This window comes from Procambarus clarkii, chromosome 82, assembly GCF_040958095.1.
Source record: "Procambarus clarkii isolate CNS0578487 chromosome 82, FALCON_Pclarkii_2.0, whole genome shotgun sequence".
NCBI classification, from domain to species: Eukaryota; Metazoa; Arthropoda; class Malacostraca; order Decapoda; family Cambaridae; genus Procambarus; species Procambarus clarkii.
In genome coordinates this window covers 1,848,504-1,874,778 of record NC_091231.1, presented here as the reverse complement: position 1 = coordinate 1,874,778, position 26,275 = coordinate 1,848,504, and the positions used below count along the sequence as shown (strand labels likewise).

At 44.1% G+C, this 26,275-nt stretch overlaps 1 protein-coding gene across 5 annotated transcripts in view; it reads right to left on the bottom strand.

The window, feature by feature from the left end:
- Window positions 1-25,753, bottom strand: part of LOC123764294 (uncharacterized) — a 114,193-nt gene extending 88,440 nt beyond the window's left edge. For 4 of the 5 annotated variants that reach the window (XM_069315779.1, XM_069315782.1, XM_069315783.1 and 1 more), the window contains exon 1: window positions 18,446-18,619. The gene's annotated coding sequence lies outside the window, so the exon portion shown is untranslated. Of the gene's footprint in view, window positions 1-18,445; window positions 18,620-25,012 lie in introns of those variants that run through there. The other variant, XM_069315780.1, reaches the window with a different exon arrangement.
- Between the last annotated feature and the right edge of the window lie 522 nt (window positions 25,754-26,275).

Below are 26,275 nucleotides of genomic sequence, written 5' to 3'. Positions count from 1 at the left end.
GACAGTAAACTCCTTGCCAAGGATGCCACTTAAGTGTACTGGCGTTGAGGATACTTACACACTACACCTGCGTCTGTTACTTAGTTACTTTACGTCTGTTTAAAAGGAGACGGGCTGCTGCGATATCGTGACGTGCTATCTAAAGTTGGTGAGGTGACACATTCCAATAATTAATATTTCCAGGATAAATAATTTATCTGCCAACCTTCATCAACAAGGCCATTGGCGCCACACACACACACACACACACACACACACACACACACACACACACACACACACACACACACACACACACACACAAACACACACACACACACACACACATGCACACACACACACACACACACACACACACACACACACACACACACACACACACACACACACACACACACACATGCACACACACACACACACACACACACACACACACACACACACACACACACATGCACACACACACACACACACACACACACACACACACACACACACACACACACACATGCACACACACACACACACACACACACACACACACACACACACACACACACACACACACACACACACACACATGCACACACACACACACACACACATGCACACACACACACACACACACACACACACACACATGCACACACACACACACACACACACACACACACATGCACACACACACACACACACATGCACACACACATGCACACACACACATGCACACACACACACACACACACACACACACATGCACACACACACACACACACACACACACACACACACACACACACACACACACACACACACACACACACACACACACACATGCACACACACATGCACACACACACACACACACACACACACACACACACACACACACAATCATTGGTCGTAATTTTCTTCTACAATTCCGAGAGCAGAGAATGCGTGTTTAAAGTTGAAAGTAGGAAACAAGTGTTTTAAACATAAGTAATGCTTTGAAACAATCGATTCAGGTGTTTTTTTAGCCTCTGCTCAACCATACAATGGCGCCAGACTTATAAATATTGCAAAAAACATGCTTATTAACACTACAAAACAATAGTCTGGTCTCATGTGGTGTTATTTCTGTGTGAAGGTTTGGGACCAGCCCCTCTAATATTTTCCACGTATAAATTATTATGTATCTCTCCCGCCTGCGCTCAAGAGAATACAGATTTAGGCATTTTAGTCGGTCCCAATTGTTTAGGTGTTTTACCGAGTTATTCTAGCAGTAAAGGATCTCTGCACGCTCTCTGGCAGGGGAACATTCTCAGTCTTTAATAAAGTTACACAATGAGAGGTGATGACTGCGTGTGGTGTGTCACCTGTTTACATTCTGTGACCAGGAGAGTGATCTTCGTGACGGCAGAACCATCCACTCCACACCACAGTTGTCAAGGCGAGCACCCTAAAGCAGACCTTTACTTCACTCACACTACACCAGCTGCCTCCCAACACTACCTGTCACACTGCCTCCATGTGTGTGGATCTCCACCAGTACTAGGTGCCACCATGTGTGTGGATCTCCACCAGTACTTCCCGCCACCATGTGTGTGGATCTCCACCAGTACTTCCTGCCTCCATGTGTGTGGATCTCCACCAGTACTTCCTGCCTCCATGTGTGTGGATCTCCACCAGTACTAGGTGCCACCATGTGTGTGGATCTCCACCAGTACTTCCCGCCACCATGTGTGTGGATCTCCACCAGTACTTCCTGCCTCCATGTGTGTGGATCTCCACCAGTACTTCCTGCCACCATGTGTGTGGATCTCCACCAGTACTTCCTGCCACCATGTGTGTGGATCTCCACCAGTACTTCCTGCCACCATGTGTGTGGATCTCCACCAGTACTTCCCGCCACCATGTGTGTGGATCTCCACCAGTACTTCCTGCCTCCATGTGTGTGGATCTCCACCAGTACTTCCTGCCACCATGTGTGTGGATCTCCACCAGTACTTCCTGCCACCATGTGTGTGGATCTCCACCAGTACTTCCTGCCACCATGTGTGTGGATCTCCACCAGTACTTCCTGCCACCATGTGTGTGGATCTCCACCAGTACTTCCTGCCACCATGTGTGTGGATCTCCACCAGTACTTCCTGCCTCCATGTGTGTGGATCTCCACCAGTACTTCCTGCCACCATGTGTGTGGATCTCCACCAGTACTTCCTGCCACCATGTGTGTGGATCTCCACCAGTACTTCCTGCCTCCATGTGTGTGGATCTCCACCAGTACTTCCTGCCTCCATGTGTGTGGATCTCCACCAGTACTTCCTGCCACCATGTGTGTGGATCTCCACCAGTACTTCCCGCCACCATGTGTGTGGATCTCCACCAGTACTTCCTGCCTCTATGTGTGTGGATCTCCACCAGTACTTCCTGCCTCCATGTGTGTGGATCTCCACCAGTACTTCCTGCCTCCATGTGTGTGGATCCCCACCAGTACTTCCTGCCACCATGTGTGTGGATCTCCACCAGTACTTCCTGCCACCATGTGTGTGGATCTCCACCAGTACTAGGTGCCACCATGTGTGTGGATCTCCACCAGTACTTCCCGCCACCATGTGTGTGGATCTCCACCAGTACTTCCTGCCACCATGTGTGTGGATCTCCACCAGTACTTCCTGCCACCATGTGTGTGGATCTCCACCAGTACTAGGTGCCTCCATGTGTGTGGATCTCCACCAGTACTTCCTGCCACCATGTGTGTGGATCTCCACCAGTACTAGGTGCCACCATGTGTGTGGATCTCCACCAGTACTTCCTGCCACCATGTGTGTGGATCTCACCAGTACTTCCTGCCTCCATGTGTGTGGATCTCCACCAGTACTTCCTGCCTCCATGTGTGTGGATCTCCACCAGTACTAGGTGCCACCATGTGTGTGGATCTCCACCAGTACTTCCTGCCACCATGTGTGTGGATCTCACCAGTACTTCCTGCCTCCATGTGTGTGGATCTCCACCAGTACTTCCTGCCACCATGTGTGTGGATCTCCACCAGTACTAGGTGCCACCATGTGTGTGGATCTCCACCAGTACTTCCTGCCACCATGTGTGTGGATCTCACCAGTACTTCCTGCCTCCATGTGTGTGGATCTCCACCAGTACTTCCTGCCACCATGTGTGTGGATCTCCACCAGTACTAGGTGCCACCATGTGTGTGGATCTCCACCAGTACTTCCTGCCACCATGTGTGTGGATCTCCACCAGTACTTCCTGCCACCATGTGTGTGGATCTCCACCAGTACTTCCTGCCACCATGTGTGTGGATCTCCACCAGTACTTCCTGCCTCCATGTGTGTGGATCTCCACCAGTACTTCCTGCCTCCATGTGTGTGGATCTCCACCAGTACTTCCTGCCTCCATGTGTGTGGATCTCCACCAGTACTTCCTGCCACCATGTGTGTGGATCTCCACCAGTACTTCCCGCCACCATGTGTGTGGATCTCCACCAGTACTTCCTGCCACCATGTGTGTGGATCTCCACCAGTACTTCCTGCCTCCATGTGTGTGGATCTCCACCAGTACTTCCTGCCACCATGTGTGTGGATCTCCACCAGTACTTCCTGCCTCCATGTGTGTCCATCTCCACCAGTACTTCCTGCCTCCATGTGTGTGGATCTCCACCAGTACTTCCTGCCTCCATGTGTGTCCATCTCCACCAGTACTTCCTGCCTCCATGTGTGTGGATCTCCACCAGTACTTCCTGCCTCCATGTGTGTCCATCTCCACCAGTACTTCCTGCCTCCATGTGTGTGGATCTCCACCAGTACTTCCTGCCTCCATGTGTGTGGATCTCCACCAGTACTTCCTGCCTCCATGTGTGTGGATCTCCACCAGTACTTCCTGCCTCCATGTGTGTCCATCTCCACCAGTACTTCCTGCCTCCATGTGTGTGGATCTCACCAGTACTTCCTGCCTCCATGTGTGTGGATCTCCACCAGTACTTCCTGCCTCCATGTGTGTCCATCTCCACCAGTACTTCCTGCCTCCATGTGTGTCCATCTCCACCAGTACTTCCCGCCACCATGTGTGTGGATCTCCACCAGTACTTCCCGCCACCATGTGTGTGGATCTCACCAGTACTTCCTGCCACCATGTGTGTGGATCTCCACCAGTACTTCCTGCCACCATGTGTGTGGATCTCCACCAGTACTTCCTGCCACCATATGTGTGGATCTCCACCAGTACTTCCTGCCTCCATGTGTGTGGATCTCCACCAGTACTTCCTGCCTCCATGTGTGTGGATCTCCACCAGTACTTCCTGCCTCCATGTGTGTGGATCTCCACCAGTACTTCCTGCCACCATGTGTGTGGATCTCCACCAGTACTTCCTGCCTCCATGTGTGTGGATCTCCACCAGTACTTCCTGCCACCATGTGTGTGGATCTCCACCAGTACTTCCTGCCACCATGTGTGTGGATCTCCACCAGTACTTCCTGCCTCCATGTGTGTGGATCTCCACCAGTACTTCCTGCCACCATGTGTGTGGATCTCCACCAGTACTTCCTGCCACCATGTGTGTGGATCTCCACCAGTACTTCCTGCCACCATGTGTGTGGATCTCCACCAGTACTTCCCGCCACCATGTGTGTGGATCTCACCAGTACTAGGTGCCACTAAGCCTCCCCGAGATGTCGTCCCACTGCACAACGCCACTCCTCACACACCTGACACATCTGCCAAGCCCATTTGCATATTAATTGATAACTTTGGCACGCAACTTGACAGGTGATTAGTGCAATAATTACCCGCGCGCACCAGGCATCGTTGACGGAATGAATGCAATAAATAATCAGGGAAAATACAACATTAGGAGAGAAATACAACAGGAAAGAAATACAAGAGCAGAGGAAAAACAAAGTAGGAGAGAAATAGAACAGTAGGAGAGAAATATTAAAAAAACTGATTTCGCAACTGTGGGCTGAGCCATTGTATAGTGAATCTGTGGGCTGAGCCATTGTATAGTGACTCTGTGGGCTGAGCCATTGTATAGTGAATCTGTGGGCTGAGCCATTGTATAGTGACTCTGTGGGCTGAGCCATTGTATAGTGACTCTGTGGGCTGAGCCATTGTATAGTGAATCTGTGGGCTGAGACATTGTATAGTGAATCTGTGGACTGAGCCATTGTATAGTGAATCTGTGGGCTGAGCCATTGTATAGTGAATCTGTGGGCTGAGCCATTGTATAGTGAATCTGTGGGCTGAGCCATTGTATAGTGACTCTGTGGGCTGAGCCATTGTATAGTGAATCTGTGGGCTGAGACATTGTATAGTGAATCTGTGGGCTGAGCCATTGTATAGTGACTCTGTGGGCTGAGCCATTGTATAGTGACTCTGTGGGCTGAGCCATTGTATAGTGACTCTGTGGGCTGAGCCATTGTATAGTGACTCTGTGGGCTGAGACATTGTATAGTGACTCTGTGGGCTGAGACATTGTATAGTGACTCTGTGGGCTGAGCCATTGTATAGTGACACTGGAGTGAACATTCTATAGTGACACTGGAGTGAACATTCTATAGTGACACTGGAGTGAACATTCTATAGTGACACTGGAGTGAACATTCTATAGTGACACTGGAGTGAACATTCTATAGTGACACTGGAGTGAACATTCTATAGACACTGGAGTGAACATTCTATAGTGACACTGGAGTGAACATTCTATAGTGACACTGGAGTGAACATTGTATAGTGACACTGGAGTGAACATTCTATAGACACTGGAGTGAACATTGTATAGTGACACTGGAGTGAACATTCTATAGTGACACTGGAGTGAACATTCTATAGTGACACTGGAGTGAACATTCTATAGTGACACTGGAGTGAACATTCTATAGTGACACTGGAGTGAACATTCTATAGTGACACTGGAGTGAACATTCTATAGTGACACTGGAGTGAACATTCTATAGTGACACTGGAGTGATCATTGTATAGTGACAATGGAGTGAACATTCTATAGTGACACTGGAGTGATCATTGTATAGTGACACTGGAGTGATCATTGTATAGTGACACTGGAGTGAACATTCTACATTGTTAACTGAGGTGCTTGCTATAACACTTCTGGTGTCATGTTACTCTCCACATCTGGTCCAGAATAGATCAGCTTCACACGGAGGGTGTTACAGGTGTTGAAGACCCCTAATACAGGTGTTGGAGAAGATGAAAGAGTAGTAACGCACATGTTGGAGGTGCTAAATGAGAGCCAAGCAGGTGTTAGGGGGGTGCTAAAGACCCGTAACGCAGGTGTTGAAAGCGAAGAGGAGGGGGGGGGGATGTCCTGACGGAGTAATTTGGCGGGTGTTTAAGGAGATGCGGGTGTTGGATGTGAGGAGGGGGCGGGGGAGGGGGAGGAGATAGGGGGGGGGGCAGCACATGTATTGATCACACCCTTATGGTGGCACAGTCGCGCTCAGCTGGTGCCAGAACATGTTCACTATCACCTGTGGCTCACTATCACCTGAGGTTCTCACTATCGTCTGAGGTTCTCACTATCGTCTGAGGTTCTCACTATCGTCTGAGGTTCTCACTATCACCTGAGGTTCTCACTATCACCTGAGGTTCTCACTATCGTCTGAGGTTCTCACTATCACCTGAGGTTCTCACTATCACCTGAGGTTCTCACTATCACCTGAGGTTCTCACTATCGTCTGAGGTTCTCACTATCGTCTGAGGTTCTCACTATCGTCTGAGGTTCTCACTATCGTCTGAGGTTCTCACTATCACCTGAGGTTCTCACTATCGTCTGAGGTTCTCACTATCGCCTGAGGTTCTCACTATCACCTGAGGTTCTCACTATCACCTGAGGTTCTCACTATCACCTGAGGTTCTCACTATCGTCTGAGGTTCTCACTATCGTCTGAGGTTCTCACTATCGTCTGAGGTTCTCACTATCACCTGAGGTTCTCACTATTACCTGAGGTTCTCACTATCACCTGAGGTTCTCACTATCACCTGAGGTTCTCACTATCGTCTGAGGTTCTCACTATCGTCTGAGGTTCTCACTATCGTCTGAGGTTCTCACTATCACCTGAGGTTCTCACTATCACCTGAGGTTCTCACTATCGTCTGAGGTTCTCACTATCGCCTGAGGTTCTCACTATCGTCTGAGGTTCTCACTATCACCTGAGGTTCTCACTATCACCTGAGGTTCTCACTATCACCTGAGGTTCTCACTATCGTCTGAGGTTCTCACTATCACCTGAGGTTCTCACTATCACCTGAGGTTCTCACTATCACCTGAGGTTCTCACTATCACCTGAGGTTCTCACTATCGTCTGAGGTTCTCACTATCGCCTGAGGTTCTCACTATCGTCTGAAGTTCTCACTATCACCTGAGGTTCTCACTATCACCTGAGGTTCTCACTATCGTCTGAGGTTCTCACTATCACCTGAGGTTCTCACTATCACCTGAGGTTCTCACTATCGTCTGAGGTTCTCACTATCACCTGAGGTTCTCACTATCACCTGAGGTTCTCACTATCGTCTAAGGTTCTCACTATCGTCTGAGGTTCTCACTATCACCTGAGGTTCTCACTATCGTCTGAGGTTCTCACTATTACCTGAGGTTCTCACTATTACCTGAGGTTCTCACTATCACCTGAGGTTCTCACTATCACCTGAGGTTCTCACTATCGTCTGAGGTTCTCACTATCGTCTGAGGTTCTCACTATCACCTGAGGTTCTCACTATCGTCTGAGGTCCTCACTATCGTCTGAGGTTCTCACTATCACCTGAGGTTCTCACTATCACCTGAGGTTCTCACTATCACCTGAGGTTTTCACAATCACCTGAGGTTCTCACTATCGTCTGAGGTTCTCACTATCGTCTGAGGTTCTCACTATCACCTGAGGTTCTCACTATTACCTGAGGTTCTCACTATCACCTGAGGTTCTCACTATCACCTGAGGTTCTCACTATCACCTGAGGTTCTCACTATCGTCTGAGGTTCTCACTATCGTCTGAGGTTCTCACTTATCACCTGAGGTTCTCACTATCACCTGAGATTCTCACTATCGTGTGAGGTTCTAACTAACACCCGCTACTGACTGACATCTGCTGCACACATCTGACTAAACACCTGCTACTTCCTTCCCCGCTCTAGACAATAAATTCTTTTTGCGTTTGCGTTTCGGTTTGCCCGAAACGCATTGCGTAATAGTGGCTTTAGGCATTCTATGTACTAGCTCTATCTATATATCAATCCATTAATGTAACATCACTTGTATGTATATACCTTACCTGAATAAACATATTTATTTATATTTATTTATATAAAAGGTGCAGCCTGCTCCGTGGCGGGGTCGTTACAGTCTCAGTGGGCCGTCAGCACGGGCGCCCCTCGATAGATTACAGTCATGCGGGGAAATGAGTAGACTGGAGCGGGGGAATATCCCGGCAATGGTCTTAATTATAGTGATTGCCTGCGTAAGTCTAGCCAGGGCGGTCGTAACCTTGTTGAAATGACATGGAGTAATAGAGTCGTATCCGCGACACTGTGCCACCACAACACGATGGGTTTACAACACGACCACAATATGCTCAATAATACAATACGCCCACAATAATATGCTCAATGATACAATACGCCCACAATAATATGCACAATAATACAATACCCCCACACCAATACGCACAATAATACAATACGCCCACAACAATACGCACAATAATACAATACGCGCACAACAATACGCACAATAATACAATACGCCCACAACAATACGCACAATAATACAATACCCCACAACAATACGCACAATAATACAATACACCCACAACTATATGCACAATAATACAATACGCCCACAACAATATGCACAATAATACAATACCCCCACAACAATACGCACAATAATACAATACCCCCACAACAATACGCACAATACAATACACCCACAACTATATGCACAATAATACAATACGCCCACAACAATATGCACAATAATACAATACCCCCACAACAATACGCACAATAATACAATACCCCACAACAATACGCACAATAATACAATACCCCCACAACAATACGCACAATAATACAATACACCCATAACTATACGCACAATAATACAATACACCCATAACTATACGCACAATAATACAATACACCCATAACTATACGCACAATAATACAATACACCCATAACTATACGCACAATAATACAATACCCCCACACCAATACACACAATAATACAATACACCCATAACTATACGCACAATAATACAATACCCCCACACCAATACACACAATAATACAATACGTCCTTCTTCAGATCCTTGAATCAGCACCCTGGTATCGGGTTCAGGGGATTGGTCAGGAAATGTCCTAACCATCCAATTACCGGAGGGTAATTAGTGTTCCTGTGGGGCTGGAGTGGGTGGACGAGCCGGGTCCTGGCTACGAGAGGCTGGTCACTCTGGGAAGGTCTCCCGGCCCTCAGCTAGGGACTAATTCTCGCTCACTCTCTACTGAGTTTCTTTCTATTTGCATCAGTATGAAATGTTGATCTCATTCTGCTCTCTGCAACGCGTTCACTCCCCAGGATTTACACATACACGCGTTTACTCCCACGCGTTCACTCCCACGCGTTTAATTCCCAGCGTTCACTCCCACGCGTTTAATTCCCAGCGTTCACTTCCACGCGTTTAATTCCCAGCGTTCACTCCTAGGGGTTCGCTCCCCAGCGTTCACTTGCACATGGTGTTTTGATTAAGACATCAAGGTGCAGGCACATGTGTGTGCAGCTGCCCTGGACCATATGACAGGGAGATGTTTACCTGGACGAGAGCTGCACCAACTCTGCGGGCCACGCGCGCCATCTTTCATTATGGCGCCAAGAGTGGCTTGCGTCACTGTGGAGGGCGGGGGGGGGGGTGTTGACCACGTCTCTCTGGTCCAGATATTCTGGACGGCCACAAGGGAGGCTGCATCCCAGCCGTCCCAGCATCCCAGCCGTCCCAGCATTCCAGCCGTCCCAGCATCCCAGCCGTCCCAGCATCCCAGCCGTCCCAGCATCCCAGTAGTGCCAACCTCCCAGTACCTATCAGACACTTGCCAACGTGACCGAAGTCCCCGACCTATCCTGGCCGCCTCTTGTGTCTCTGTGCCGTTATTTTTTAATATATTTTTCAATCTTATTTTTAATTAGTCATAAAAATACATAAAAAAATACTTTAGCGCTCTTTTTGTCCCAGGAAAATTGATATGGTATTAGGCCTAAGGCAAGGTAATAATCAGGAGAAAGTACACGACCAGTATGACTACACAGCATGTCTCGATTTACCACTCCGTAAAAAATGCAACTGTTTCGTTTAACCAGAAACGTGCCAACCCAAGCAACCCCTTCCCCCCCAAACCTTTCGAAGCCAATGCAAAGAAAACGCAAATATGATGAAGTTTTAATTTTGACAAATGCGTTGTATTATTAGTAGATTACGCGATTCCGTCAGAAATACGACGTGCTTGATGAGACGACACGTCGCGTCCATACTAAAGTATATCGAACCATTACGCATTAGTTTAGGGACACGTTAATTTTTCCACTATTTGTAACGTGCTAAACACACACCGAAACTACGACGTTGGTACAACGTTCGAACAAGTTTTAACCCCTCCTAACCAGTTATAACAACCAATATAGCAAGTTGTAACAACGTTTTAAACGTCATAAACACGTTAAGCCAAGATGTAACAACTTTATTACAAGTTGTAACAAGCGAAAAATAGAGAGAGTTACGGTGTGTGTTTCCAGGCTGTTAACTTCTCTAGAGCCACGGAATTTACACTGGTGTAGTTGAGAGCGTACAAATTGGGGTGTTTTGAGCGTGAGACTAATTTGGCTTAGGGAGTGTGAACCCAGACGGAGTAGAGGGGGGGGCGGACACGCTCAGAGCGTGACACTGACCTTCGCCTGACCTCTGTTATGTCTACTGAAATCAATGTGTTTCCAGCTGCTGCTCCGTAAGTAACGCAGAGTCATAATACACCACACCCAGTCACTCACAGGGTATATATATACACGGGGATACACACTCCACAGCCACAGCACTGTTCCTGTGCCAGGTAAGTCCACTACGGGCTCACCATAGCCCGTGCTACTTGGAACTTGTTCCGAGTAGCTGAATCTATAACAACAACAACACTCCACAGTATACTCACACGCCAGCATGTATACACGCGCCAGGGTATATCACGCGCGCGCCAAACCCATCAGCGGTTACTATATTAAAACAAAATTTCCACACTTAATCCCTAGACTGCGCCGCTATATAGAATGACAACTTCGAGGGGTCACATGGCTAAAAAGAGTTCACTTCACTTTACTTGGCCTGCATATATTCTTCACTTGCCCTGGATATATTCATCACGGGCTATTCATGCCCGTGCCACCTCTTGGGTGGCTTAATCTTCATCAATCAATGGATATATTCATCACTGGCTGGGTGCTCCCAGTACTGGTGGCTGGCGATGCGCATATTATATATATATATATATATATATATATATATATATATATATATATATATATATATATATATATATGCGAACAAGCCTGAATGGTCCCCAGGACAATATGCAACTGAAAACTCACACCCCAGAAGTGACTCGAACCCATACTCCCAGAAGCAACGCAACTGGTATGTACAAGACGCCTTAATCCACTTGACCATCACGACCGGACATAATGAGGTGATAGCCGAGGCTATCTGGGGTGTGAGTTTTCAGTTATATATATATATATATATATATATATATATATATATATATATATATATATATATATATATATATATATATATATATATATATATATATGACAATGTCAGACCACGGAGGAAAAATGAAACAGGAAATTTCCTTAAGTACTTTCGTATATTAAATACATCTTCAGAAGGTCATTTTACAGATCGAGTGATGGGTATAAATAGGCAGGAGAGAGTGGTGAAGTAAGGTGAGGTACAATACTTGGACAACGCAGACGGCCCAATAGGCCTATCAGATGCACCCAATTGGCCCATCCGATGTAGCCCAATGGCCCATCTGATACAGCAGACATACAAGCATAATACATAGGTAATTATAACATAAAGAGGTAAATATATACAATAAATTAGTGAGACAAATGTTTTTCAATGATCCTACTTAAATCGCCCTTTAGCTGATCTATTAGAAATGGATCTAAGTTATATAGACCACTGCTAATATTCAAATTACTTTCTTTGGTGATCTGTATCAAAGCAGATTCAATTATGTTTCTGTTATAGATGCTTTTACAAGTTGTTCATTTTACAATTTATTCATAGGGAAAACTCTTCATTAAAGTTTAGTGTTTACAGAAAACCTACGAACAATTTATCCTATGTTCATTATTTTTCAGGGCATAAATACAATGTAAAAAAGTCCATTTTTTTTTTTTTTTTTTTTTCTTCAATGTATCTAAGAGCTCTTCGAGTTGTGAGTCCAGAATTCTTAGACGAAGAATTTAAGAATATTGATTCGATTGGTCTTAAGCTTTGTTACCCACCGAATTTTTTGGAAGTTTGTCGTAACAAAGCTCGTCGTACATATTATAATAATGTATGCAGTGAAAGGACTCGCCCAAAGAATGTGTTATGTTTACCATATTTCTCTGGGTTTGAGAATATTGTCAAGGCCTTGAAACTTTTTAATATAGATGTAATGTTTAGCTACGAAAACACTGTTGGTAAGCTATTAGTTAGGAACAGCCCTCGTAGTGATAATTGCGTCATTTATAAAATACCTTGTAAGGAATGTAATAAGTTCTATGTCGGACAAACATCTAAAGATTTAAAATGTAGAATATCGCAACATAAATACTCTGTAAGACATGGCCAATTATCTAATGCTTTGTTTGTGCATTTGTCAGAAAAAGCTCACCAAATTGATTGGGAGAGTGCGTCTTCAATACAAATTGTAAAAGCACCTATAACAGAAACATAATTGAATCTGCTTTGATACAGATCACCAAAGAAAGTAATTTGAATATTAGCAGTGGTCTATATAACTTAGATCCATTTCTAATAGATCAGCTAAAGGGCGATTTAAGTAGGATCATTGAAAAACATTTGTCTCACTAATTTATTGTATATATTTACCTCTTTATGTTATAATTACCTATGTATTATGCTTGTATGTCTGCTGTATCAGATGGGCCATTGGGCTACATCGGATGGGCCAATTGGGTGCATCTGATAGGCCAATGGGCCGTCTGCGTTGTCCAAGTATTGTACCTCACCTTACTTCACCACTCTCTCCTGCCTATTTATACCCATCACTCGATCTGTAAAATGACCTTCTGAAGATGTATTTAATATACGAAAGTACTTAAGGAAATTTCCTGTTTCATTTTTCCTCCGTGGTCTGACATTGTCACATTCTTAATCACGTGTTTATTTTCGTGATATACACACACACACATATATATATGTGTGTGTGTGTGTGTGTATATCACGAAAATAAACACGTGATTAAGAATGTGACAATGTCAGACCACGGAGGAAAAATGAAACAGGAATTTCCTTAAGTACTTTCGTATATTAAATACATCTTCAGAAGGACCTTCTGAAGATGTATTTAATATACGAAAGTACTTAAGGAAATTCCTGTTTCATTTTTCCTCCGTGGTCTGACATTGTCATATATATATATATATATATATATATATATATATATATATATATATATATAATCTTTGGACAACACCCACCAGTGGGCCTCGAACCCAGAAATATATATATATATATATATATATATATATATATATATATATATATATATATATATATATATATATATATATATATATATATATATAATCTTTGGACAACACCCACCAGTGGGCCTCGAACCCAGAAAGCACAACTACCTTCCAGTAGCAGCCATAACTAGTACGCTTTAACCCACTACACCATCAGACCCTACAAAAGAAGTAGAGACTTCGAGATATATATACACCTCAAATATCTCCACTTCCCGAGGGCACTAGACAAGTGAGAGGTTACTCTGCGTTTTTCATCAAGCCACTGTTAATGTGAGAGAACTCGTGTCCATGCTATAAGTTATATATATATAACTTATATATAAGTTATATATATATATATATATATATATATATATATATATATATATATATTATATATATATATATATATATATATATTATATATATATATATATATATATATATATATATATATATATATATATATATAAAAGCACCGAAACACTGAAACGTGTGGGAACTAAATACGCAATATTTCAGACTTGACTTCGTGAGAACAAATTGGTATATAATTGTAATGATTCTCTCTCTCCTCACATTTACCTACACCGTAATATTACATGTAAAACTATCAGATATCACTTGCTTGCTTTAATTTATTTCCTGTTAATCTTTCATTGACAATTATTATTTCCCTAACTACGAATTGCCAAAAACGTTGCGCAGAGCGCACTCTAGTCCGTGACGTAGTTGACTCGGCGCCCTTAAACCAATTTCCGGAATTGATGACAGCTCCTTGCACACCTGTGACAGGTGTGCTGGGGTGGGGGGGGGGGTCAAGAGATTCTAGCACACAGCTGCAGAACTGAACCAGGATTCATCAAGTATTTATGTAACCACATACGAAACCTGTACATCTTGCCTCGATCATAGCGGCTTTGGACTCCCAAGCCACACAGGTGAAGATAAAGGCACTTGTTTGAACAGTTTACCAGCTTGTAAACTACACAAATGTTGTTATTGTTGTAAACAACCTCCTAGTGCTTCCCAGCCCATAAACTGTTACATTAATGTAAACAAAGTCGCTATATTCGTGAAAGATGTACAGGTTTGGTAAGTAAATGTGTACAAGTGCTCGATGAATACTGGCGTTTAATCTACGGCGTCAGTGTTCACACCATGGCTTGCTTTCACCCCTGTCTTGCCCGGCCCCCTGCCTCCCCCGGCTTCCCGCCTCCGCTCTACTGCTGCCTCGCCCGGTGCGGTGCTCCACATGTTCCCCGGGCAGGTGCGGTCCACCTCGGAATGTCAGCAGGTGGAGACGTATGAACACATTTCACTGTGTGCAGCTGTGTAACATGCGCACTGATGTACACATGAGCACTGGCGGACGCACGAGCGCGCGCGCGTATACACACACACACACACACACACACACACACACACACACACACACACACACACACACACACACACACACTGGAGTATGCAGCCCCAGCATGGAGTCCATATCTAGTCAAGCATAAGACTAAACTGGAAAAGGTTCAAAGGTTTGCCACCAGACTAGTACCCGAGCTGAGAGGTATGAGCTACGAGGAGAGACTACGGGAATTAAACCTCACTTCGTTGGAAGACAGAAGAGTTAGGGGGGACATGATCACCACATTCAAGATTCTCAAGGGAATCGACAGGGTTGATAAAGACAGGCTATTTAACACAAGGGACACACGCACTAGGGGATACAAGTGGAAACTGAGTGCATAAATGAGCCACAGAGATATTAGAAAGAACTTTTTTAGTGTCAGAGTGGTTAACAAATGGAATGCATTAGGCAGTGATGTGGTGGAGGCTGACTCCATACACAGTTTCAAGTGTAGATATGATAGAGCCCAATAGGCTCAGGAACCTGTACACCTGTTGATTGACGGTTGAGAGGCGGGACCAAAGAGCCAGAGCTCAACCCCCGCAAGTACAACTAGGTGAGTACACACACACACACATAAACACACTCCCAATGATACGATACAAATTAATTACACTACGGATGCAGGTGATCACATATAGACACGAACAGTTTATGAAGAATATAAATTTTGATATAAACTGATATAAATTTTCTAATATCATATACCTGGTTTACCCCCCCCCCCCGCAACTCGGGGCTATCAGGTAGGGGGGGGGGTGTAAATTAGGTGTATAGGTAGAGCGGCCAGCGGCCACACCTGCCTACACCTGCATGAGGAACCAACAGTGAGACGCGTGATCGATAGTTCCATCTTGTTCACGGCACGCAGGGCGGGGGGGGGGGGGAGGGAGGGGAGGTTTTTGTGTTGGGGAGAAGGGGGTGTCTTGGGGGGACAGGGAGGTGTCTTGGAGGGGGGGGGGGTGTCTTAAGAGATGTGTGTGTGTGTACTCACCTATTTGTACTCACTTATTTGTGCTTGCGGGGGTTGAGCTCTGGCTCTTTGGTCCCGCCTCTTAACTGTCAATCAACTGGTGTACAGGTTCCTGAGCCTATTGGGCTCTATCATATCTACACTTGAAACTGTGTATGGAGTCAGCCTCCACCACATCACTGCCTAATGCATTCCATTTGTCAACCACTCTGACACTAAAAATGTTCTTTCTAATATCTCTGTGGCTCATTTGGGCACTCAGTTTCCACCTGTGTCCCCTAGTGCGTGTGCCCCTTGTGTTAAATAGCCTGTCTTTATCTACCCTATTAATTCCCATGAGAATCTTGAATGTGGTGATCATGTCCCACCCAAACTCTTCTGTCTTCCAGCGAAGTGAGGTTTAATTCCCTTAGTCTCTCCTCGTAGCTCATACCTCTTAGCTCGGGTACTGGTCTCGTGGTAAACCTTTGAACCTTTTTCAGTTTGGTCTTATCCTTGACTAGATATGGACTCCATGCTGGGGCTGCATATTCCAGGATTGGCCTGACATATGTGGTAAACAAAGTTCTGAATGATTCCTAACACAAGTTTCTGAATGCCGTTCTTATGTTGACCAACCTGACATATGCCGCTGATGTTATCCTCTTGATATGGGCTGCAGGGGACAGGTCTGGCATATCAACCCCCAGGTCTTTTTCTCTCTCTGACTCTTGAAAAATTTCATCTCCCAGATGATACCTTGTATCTGGCCTCCTGCTCACTACACCTATCTTCATTACATTACATTTGCTTGGGTTAAACTCTAACAACCATTTGTTCGACCATTCCTTCAGCTTGTCTAAGTCTTCTTGAAGCCTCAAGCAGTCCTCCTCTGTCTTAATCCTTCTCATAATTTTGGCATCGTCCGCAAACATTGAGAGAAATGAATTTATACCCTCCGGGAGATCATTTACATATATCAGAAACAAGATAGGACCGAGTACAGAGCCCTGTAGGACTCCACTGGTGACTTCACGCTAATCTGAGGCCTCAACCCTAACCGTCACTCTCTGCTTCCTATTGCTTAGGTACTCTCTAATCTACTGGAGCACCTTACCAGCTACACCTGCCTGTCTCTCCAGCTTATGTACCAGCCTCTTATGCGGTACTGTGCCAAAGGCTTTCCGACAATCTAACAAAATGCAGTCCGCCCAGCCTTCTCTTTCTTGCTTAATCTTTGTCTGTGGGGGGGGGGAGGAGGAGAGGGGTGTGTGTGTGTAGGGAGGGGTGGGAGGAGGAGGAGAGGGGGTGTGTGTGTGTAGGGGGGGGGGGGAGGAGGAGGAGAGGGGTGTGTGTGTGTAAGGGGGGAGGGACATTTGTGGATGGATTGATTGATTAAGATTAAGCCAACCAGGAGGTGGCACGAGCATGAATAGCCCGTAAAGACACATGTTGGTTAAACGAGTGTGTGCGTGTGGGGGGGGGGCTGAGTATGGGAGGGATGTAGGGGGCTGAGGACATACTGATATACCAACAACCACAGCCTCACACACCACCAACTCTTACATATCAACATTTTGATTTACAAGTTAAAAATACATAATTAAATCAATACATAATAATTCATCGATGAAAATATGATTTTTCACAGTAAACCTAAACTTTGGTAATGATAAGGATGAACATTCCGTCGGGTTTTCTTCCCACTGGGTGGTATCCCCGCCCTTACATAGCATTTTGAGCTATAAATCCCCTACGGTCAAAAACAGACGTACTAAAAATCATTGCGCCTCGCAAAATTGACCAGATGTCTTGTTTCTTAATTCGTGACTTCTCGGTTAGGTTAGGCTAGGCTAATTTAGTACATCACTTTTTTGACGTTGTAGACTTTCGAGAGGACGGGCTGCACTCACAGGATGAGTGACGCTGGGGACATGTTCACTCACAGGGTGAGTGACGCTGGGGCCATGTTCACTCACAGGGTGAGTGACGCTGGGGCCATGTTAACTCACAGGGTGAGTGACGCTGGGGCCATGTTCACTCACAGGGTGAGTGACGCTGGGGCCATGTTCACTCACAGGGTGAGTGACGCTGGGGACATGTTCACTCACAGGGTGAGTGACGCTGGGGCCATGTTCACTCACAGGGTGAGTGACGCTGAGGACATGTTCACTCACACAACGAGTGACGCTGGAACATGTTCACTCCCAAAATAAGTAACGCAGCCTAATAAACTCTCCCTTCAGGGGGGTCCAAACAGGAACACAAAACAACACACTTACCAGTCTCCGGGGAGCCACCAGTACACGGCTAGTGTGACCGTTCCAGCGTTAACGCTTCCTTTGCGCGGGCACTGTTAGTGTGAGTCAGCGTGAGGGGTGTGAGGGGGTGTGTGTGAGAGAGGGGAAGGAGAGAGGGGGGGTCGTGAGGCCTGGCGTAGCGTGTCCTCCACGGTAGGTGAGTAACAACTGGCTGGTGTGTGTGTGCAGGGAAGCCGCTAGCTGCACCCGGGAGGGTTGTCTCCTCTCCCCCTCCCTCTCACTCCTCTCCCACAGCTCCCTCCCACCCCTCTCCCACCTCTAGAGCTCCCCTCTCACCAGCCCCGGGCTTCCCCCTCTACTACCTGTCCTCCCCTCAGGTCCCTACCTATAGGAAAGGGAATAGTGAGAGGGGAGAGCCAGCAGTTTCACTTCAATAGCCTCGTTTTACTCACCTGTTGCACTTTCCATTGATTTGATGACTTAGTGGAAATATTATTTGTTTGTGAGCCAAGTGACCCCAGGGGACGTGTCCACCTGGGGTGACCCCAGGGGACGTGTCCACCTGGGGTGACCCCAGGGGACGTGTCCACCTGGGGTGACCCCAGGGGTCGTGGCCACCTGAGGTGACCCCAGGGGTCGTGTCCACCTGAGGTGACCCCAGGGGACGTGTCCACCTCCAAGGATGGAGAAAACCAATAAACAGTCCGCTTTCTATCCTCTCGTCTAACCCAACATTATGACATAGGACACTAATAATAAAACAGAATATGAATAGTACAACAACCTCACATATAATAATGTAAATACATATGATTTGAGTGTTAAATAAGCAGCTGAATGTTACTTTCTGATTACATTTTTTGTGTGTGGATAGGCTGGCAGGAACATCACTCAAGTGGACAAAATATTGAAGTTTTAGCGAGGCAGGATCAAGTATAACATTTGGGGTTTAAGGTCCATGATATGAAAAATTGGTTTACTGAAAACTATGTAAACTATATATAATGTAGTATTTTCCCCTTGTAAATTGATGTAAATATGACCTTTATATTTTATATTATTTTAGAGAGAAAAAAAGTTCGGCTCATTCAATCAAAAAAGTTTTTTTCGGGATGGTTGTGAACCTCCTCCACGGCCGCCTCCCTGGCTGCTCTATAAACTGTAACAATGTACCAGAAGAACTCTAGATGGCATAGACCATTATGACTCGAAATATACGATATAGCCTCGTCCAAACACTAAATAATCTAAAGGCTCCCCCAAAATAATTAATAATTTATAGCCTCGTCCAAAGCAATTAATAATCTATCGCCTAGCCCAAAACTATTGGGAAAATTTATAAATGGCCAAAACAATATTAACATATAGCCATATAGCCTCGTCCAAAATATTTAATGATTAGTAGACTCGTCTAAAGTAAGTCATAGTTTATATACAATTTACATTAGTATATATTACTCAAGAAATAGCTAAACACTCAATATGGCTGTTAAAATGGGCATCAGTATAACTTCATTAATCAAATGAACTTTCAGTGTATGGTCTTAGGGAATAACTTAGTTGGCTTTTTAAAAGAACTAATCCCCCTTCACAAAACTTCCTTGCTATCCTAGCCGGCAGTGGCTGGGGTGTGAGGAAGCAGATATTTCTTTGACAACACATCAACAAATCTCATGTTACCTTGAATGCTGAAACTGAAACGTCTGGTCTTTTAGTTAGTTGATTTGTTTTACTTAGTTGATGTCTTTCCTCTTGGTGACTTCCGAGTGCTTCCTGCTCTCAAAGATGCAAGGGTGAATAGGTCTTTAGGCTGCATAGGCCTAAGCCTATATGGTCTGAAGTCTTGGGAGCCGGCCAAAATTACGTATAAAAATAAAATGCATGCTCTAAAAATCATTACTGTATTCCTTGTCAAAGAGAAATAAAAATAATAACGAAACAACATTCAGAATTTAAATTAGTGACATTTTTAGCTTGGTCGGGAATAACTTGCTGAAACACAAACGCTGTGACTCGATGTGCACCAAGGAAAACTAGTTCACCTTGACGTGTTGCATTCTTGACCTCAAGCAGTTCTTGGTTCGCTTTACAGCAGAGTTGATCTATCCCCAGTAGCTGGATACCACCAGCCACAGAACACACAGCTTCACTTAAAACACTTCATAATATATATAGATTGACAATTGAGAGGCGGAACCAAAGAGCCAAAGATCAACCCCTTGCAAGCACAAATACGTGAGCACAACTAGGTGAGTACAGACTTCACACGGATAAATATGACTGAAGAGAGGTTGTTTAACACAATCTGCTTCAACATATATGTAGTTCAAAATACTGTACATTCAATTTCATTATCAGCTACATTCAATTTCTTTTACTCTTTGAAGTGAATCAATTCATCCCTCGAGGTTGGGTTGCAGATCATTAGGACAGCAAGCAATTAGGTGATGTGCAGCCTGTTGCAATTCCTCATTCTTCAGTTGCAAAATATTTGACAAAAATCTATCCTTCGTGCTCAATTCTGAATAAGCATCTCTCCTTTTAATCAAAGCTCCAAACAGCTGATCAATGCCAGGTAAGGAAAAACATTGACACGAAATTATTACGTTCTGAGCCCGACAGCTCAGTTTCCTGTGGAAGCCTCAGCCTCCCTAGACTCCTAAAGGATTCAGTTAATTCCCAAGTTGCAATGCTTTTGGCCATGTCGTGGTTCCATTTCTCCCACCTTACCCATCAACAGTGGTGTTCCTCAGGGCAGCATACTTGGCCCTCTCCTCTTTCTCTTTTATATTAATGACCTTCCTCATGCCTCTCAACACCTCAAACCAATTCTATTTGCTGATGACACAACCTTTATTTTCTCCAGTCCTGACCCTCTTGCTCTAAATGTCACAGTGAATACTGAACTAAATAAAGTCCATCTTTGGCTAACTACCAACAAACTCACCCTTAATATTGACAAAACTTTCTATATATTGTTTGGTAATAAATCTTCAAATCAAATTAATCTAAGAATAAACAATATCCAAATTAGTAATAAAGTAGATGGCAAATTCCTTGGTGTTCTCATCGATAACAAGCTGAATTTCCAGGGACACATTCTAAATATATAAAAAAAAGTTTCTAAAACTGTTGGCATTCTTTCTAAGATCAGATATTATGTACCTCGCCCTGCCCTGGTGACGCTCTATTATTCTCTCATCTATCCTTATCTCAACTATGGTATTTGTGCTTGGGGTTCTACTACACAAAATCATTTACGTCCTCTAATTACTCAACACAAAGCTGCTATTAGAACAATATCTAACTCTGGCCCCAGACATCACTCGGTACCCTTACTCAAATCTCTGAATATGTTAGATATTAAATCACTACACATCCTCTCATGTGTATTTTATATATTTAAAACTCTGAACTGCAATGTCAGTCCTGACCTTAAAAGTTTCCTAGAAGGTTGTAACAGAACCCATGGGCATCACACCAGAAACAAATACTTATTTCATATTCCGAGAGTGCGACTTAACCAAACTAGAAATGCTCTACAAATCAAGGGACCCAGAATGTGGAATGACCTTCCCAATGTATGTCAAAGGCTGTACCTCTCTCAACCAGTTTAAGAGTAGAACTAAGTACTACCTAATTAACTCCATGTAACCTACCTTACCCCCTAATACGTCAACCCGTGTCCTGCTTCTAAACACTGCTGTTTGTTGACCAACTTGTACAATTGTTGATATGTTTATGTAAGCACATAAGGCGAAATATGTGTATTTGGGAGATACGTAGTCAGGGCACCGACACTCCCGCCCGCCAACGCACTCTTTCAACACCCCCCTTCACCAACACTCCCGTCTACCAACACCCCAGTCCACCAACACCCCCGTCAACCAACACTCCCGTCTACCAACACCCCAGTCCACCAACACCCCCGTCAACCAACACTCCCGTCTACCAACACCCCAGTCCACCAACACCCCCGTCAACCAACACTCCCGTCTACCAACACCCCAGTCCACCAACACCCCAGTCCACCAACACCCCCGTCAACCAACACTCCCGTCTACCAACACCCCAGTCCACCAACACCCGCTCCACCAACACCCTGGCTGGTTTTGATAATACATATTCTTACGCAATAATTAGGTGCAATTCTCCCTGGCCTTGTGGATCCTAATCACAAGACTAACAAACTGAAGACAGGTAAACATGGCGGTCATGGAATTAGTGAAATAATTACGACAAAGTCCCTGCTGTTACCGGGAGTCCCCACAAAGGTGCGTTCTAAAAATTACATCTTACTTATTAACAAACTTAGGTGCACACAGCAATGTGAGGCTTCCTAATGTTTCATGAAGAATTATAGTGTGTGTGGAGCCAGCCATGAGTTCATCTAAAATTACCCGACTAATATCTTCATAGGCTTGTGCTCCAAGTTCATTCTTCCGCAATTCAGTCACCATCATTATAACATTTATTTTTATGTAATTTACAATTACTCCACACAAGTGGAGTATATTTAATAAATATTTTATCTCTGTATTTACTAAAGAGGAACTGAACATTATGCCTTCAGCCGAACAAGTCTACGTGGGTGGGGACGAGGACAGGTTGATAATTAGTTTAGCAGTTACCAGGGAGGATGTTATTAAACAAATAGTGAAACTGAAACCAAACAAATCCTCAGGTCCGGATGAAAATACCTCGCTTCATGCAGGTCAGCGTTCAATCCCCGACCGTCCAAGTGTTTGGACACCATTCCTTCTCCCGTCCCATCCCAAATGATTATCCTGATTGCTTGATTGATGAAGATTAAGCCACCCAAGAGGTGGCGCGGGCATGAATAACCCGAAAGCTTCTGACAAATTAATTATTGAGCTCATTTTGTTTTCTTAAGTTCATACTTAAGAAATATATATAGTATATATATTAGTAAGTATATATAGCTATATACCAAGCTATATAAAGTTAATTATCTTTAAGATTATTTTACTTTATGATTATTATTTGTCTTATTATTTTTATTATACATTAATCTTGTCAGTCTCTACTGATTTTTTGTTTTCTCTTTTTACCTAACTTCTGTAACCTTCCTGGCTATCTGCGGTGATCTTTATTTTACTTCTAATTGTTTCTATTTTTGTGTACTTGCATTTATTGTTGTGTTTTGCTATAATTACTTTCTATTTACAGCAGATTTAGAATTTAACTCTTTCTGTAATTGCTTGTCTTATTGTATCGTGACCCCATTGTATCTTCATGCATACTGATATTGATCCTGATCTATTCAAGTATGTTTATTGAGATAAACAATAAATACATCTCAAAGGGATAGAGTAGCTTAGGCTATTTCTACCCCCCATCCTGATCTAAATCTTCTGTCTCATATCTACACCAATCAGCACATTGATCATCATTATTGCAGGTATTATACAGCAAATCTTGCAAAAAACAAACTCCTAAATAGTGCACCTGCCTATTAGTTTACAACCAAAATGTTAGATCACTTGGTAAACATTTTGATGATATAAATGCACTACTCACAGCACTAGGTACTAAATTATCGTTCATTATTTTAACAGAAATCTGGCTAAGTAAAGACTATACCCAACTCTACAACTTATCTGGTTATAGAACCATTCACAACTGCAGGCCTAATAAAAAAGGAGGCGGCACAGCTATATATTACCAAGATACCGTCATCTGCAACAGTGTCATTAGTGATAGAGACGAATATTGTGAATATACCTTTGCCCAGTTCTCAAGTAAATCTCTTAAATCCTCCTTGACTATCGGTACTACTTCCCAATACTAATCTGTGTAAACACACTATGCAAATAAAGGCACTTAGTCTGTGGAACTCGCTCCCTAATGAATTGAAAAGCTGTCCATCTTTTGCCTCATTCAAAAACAAACCTAAAATCTACCTAATTTCATCTTCATAGTTTCCTACCTTGTGCTTTAAACTTGCACTGTATCTAGTGCTTCCCAATCTCCCAATCTTTATGTACTTAATCCAAACAACTTTACCATTGTGATCATTGCTATTTTCCTATATGTTCTATCAATATGTTGTATTGTGCCTATTAATCTTTGTTAAATTACCAATCAAGCTGTTAGTGCAATCAGTCAGAGTTACCTATGTGCTTTAATATACCTACTAATCTCTTATCTCGTTTTTTTCTTACAAGTTACCTGTTATCATTTTATAAATTATGCTAGAATTTACCTGCTTTAAATTATCTGTTAGATTAAGGACCTGCCCGAAACGCTGCGCGTACTAGTGGCTTTACAAGAATATGTTTAACAGATCTCTAACCCTTCCATGGAGGACAAAAGAAAATACATATATGTTGGTTAGCATTGTAAATGTGTGGCCACGTCTGTGGTAGAAAATAATTATAAAATGAAGAAGAATGTAAACACTGCTATGTATCCTCACAAACCCAATGTACCTTCTTGTATATAAATAAATAAATAAATAAATAAATAAATAAATAAATAAATAAAATCTATCGTACTTGGCTGGTTTGAGGGTGATACATTACCTCCCCCGTTTAGTGTTTTCTTTTGATAATTACTTCTACGTACCTGGCTGTTGGTGTTGATTTAGGGGCGACGACTATGGTGGGATGGGATGCGCCCCGGCGGACCTGTGATGGGTTAATCGCGAAGCCTGGAGAGGTGGAACGCCAAGCTTAATCTCGAAGAGAGTGACGCCAATCACTTGAAACTAAGACGCCATGTGGCGAAAAAACGCAAACGGGCAGATGATAGGGGAGCCCCAGGAGTCCCTCAGGGTGACAAGCACCGGCCCCGCTCCACACTGGGGTAGGAGCCTTTGGTTTTGCTACCTGGTACCACACCAGGTAGCAAAACCAAAAACTCTGCCCCAAACTAAAACGCAAAAGGTCATCCAGTGCCCTCCAGCAGAGCAGAAGCCGCCGCCCACCACGCCTGAGGGCACACCAGGAGCCCACCAAGACCCGCCAACCCCCGGCACCTCTCGGCCAAGCTGGCCCCCGAACACCGTCACCCCGCCGGGAGAACCAGCCACAACACGTCAAAATAAAAATCTACCAACAATCCCGTGACCCAAGGCGACATGTGCGCCAGGCGTCGTAGAACCGGACCGCTGAAGAGGAATGCCAACCGGCAGTAGCAAAGCCAAAACGCGATCAGGCGGCTCCCAGGCGGAGGTGGTGCCCAGACGTCCGCTCGGCCTCAAGGTTGAACCAGGAGTCCTAAGGTGTTAGTGTTGTACCTGACAGGTGCTCGCTTGACTGTTATTGTTTTGGTGCCCGTCAGCTCTGACTCGCATAATTAATTAATTAATTAATTAATTAATAAATATATATATGTATATGTATGTGTGTGTGTGTGTGTGTGTGTGTGTGTGTGTGTGTGTGTGTGTGTGTGTGTGTGTGTGTGTGTGTGTGTGTGTGTGTGTGTATGTATGTATGTATGTATGTATGTATGTATGTATGTATGTATGTATGTATGTATATATATATATGTCGTACCTAGTAGCCAGAACGTACTTCTCAGCCTACTATGCAGGGCCCGATTTGCCTAATAAGCCAAGTTTTCCTGAATTATTATATTTTCTCTAATATTTTTCTTATGAAATGATAAAGCTACCCATTTCATTATGTTTGAGGTCAATTTTTTTTATTGGAGTTAAAATTAACGTATATATATGACCGAACCTAACCAACCCTACCTAACCTAACCTAACCTATCTTTATAGGTTAGGTTAGGTTAGGTAGCCGAAAACGTTAGGTTAGGTTAGGTTAGGTAGGTTAGGTAGCCGAAAAACAATTAATTCATGAAAACTTGGCTTATTAGGCAAAT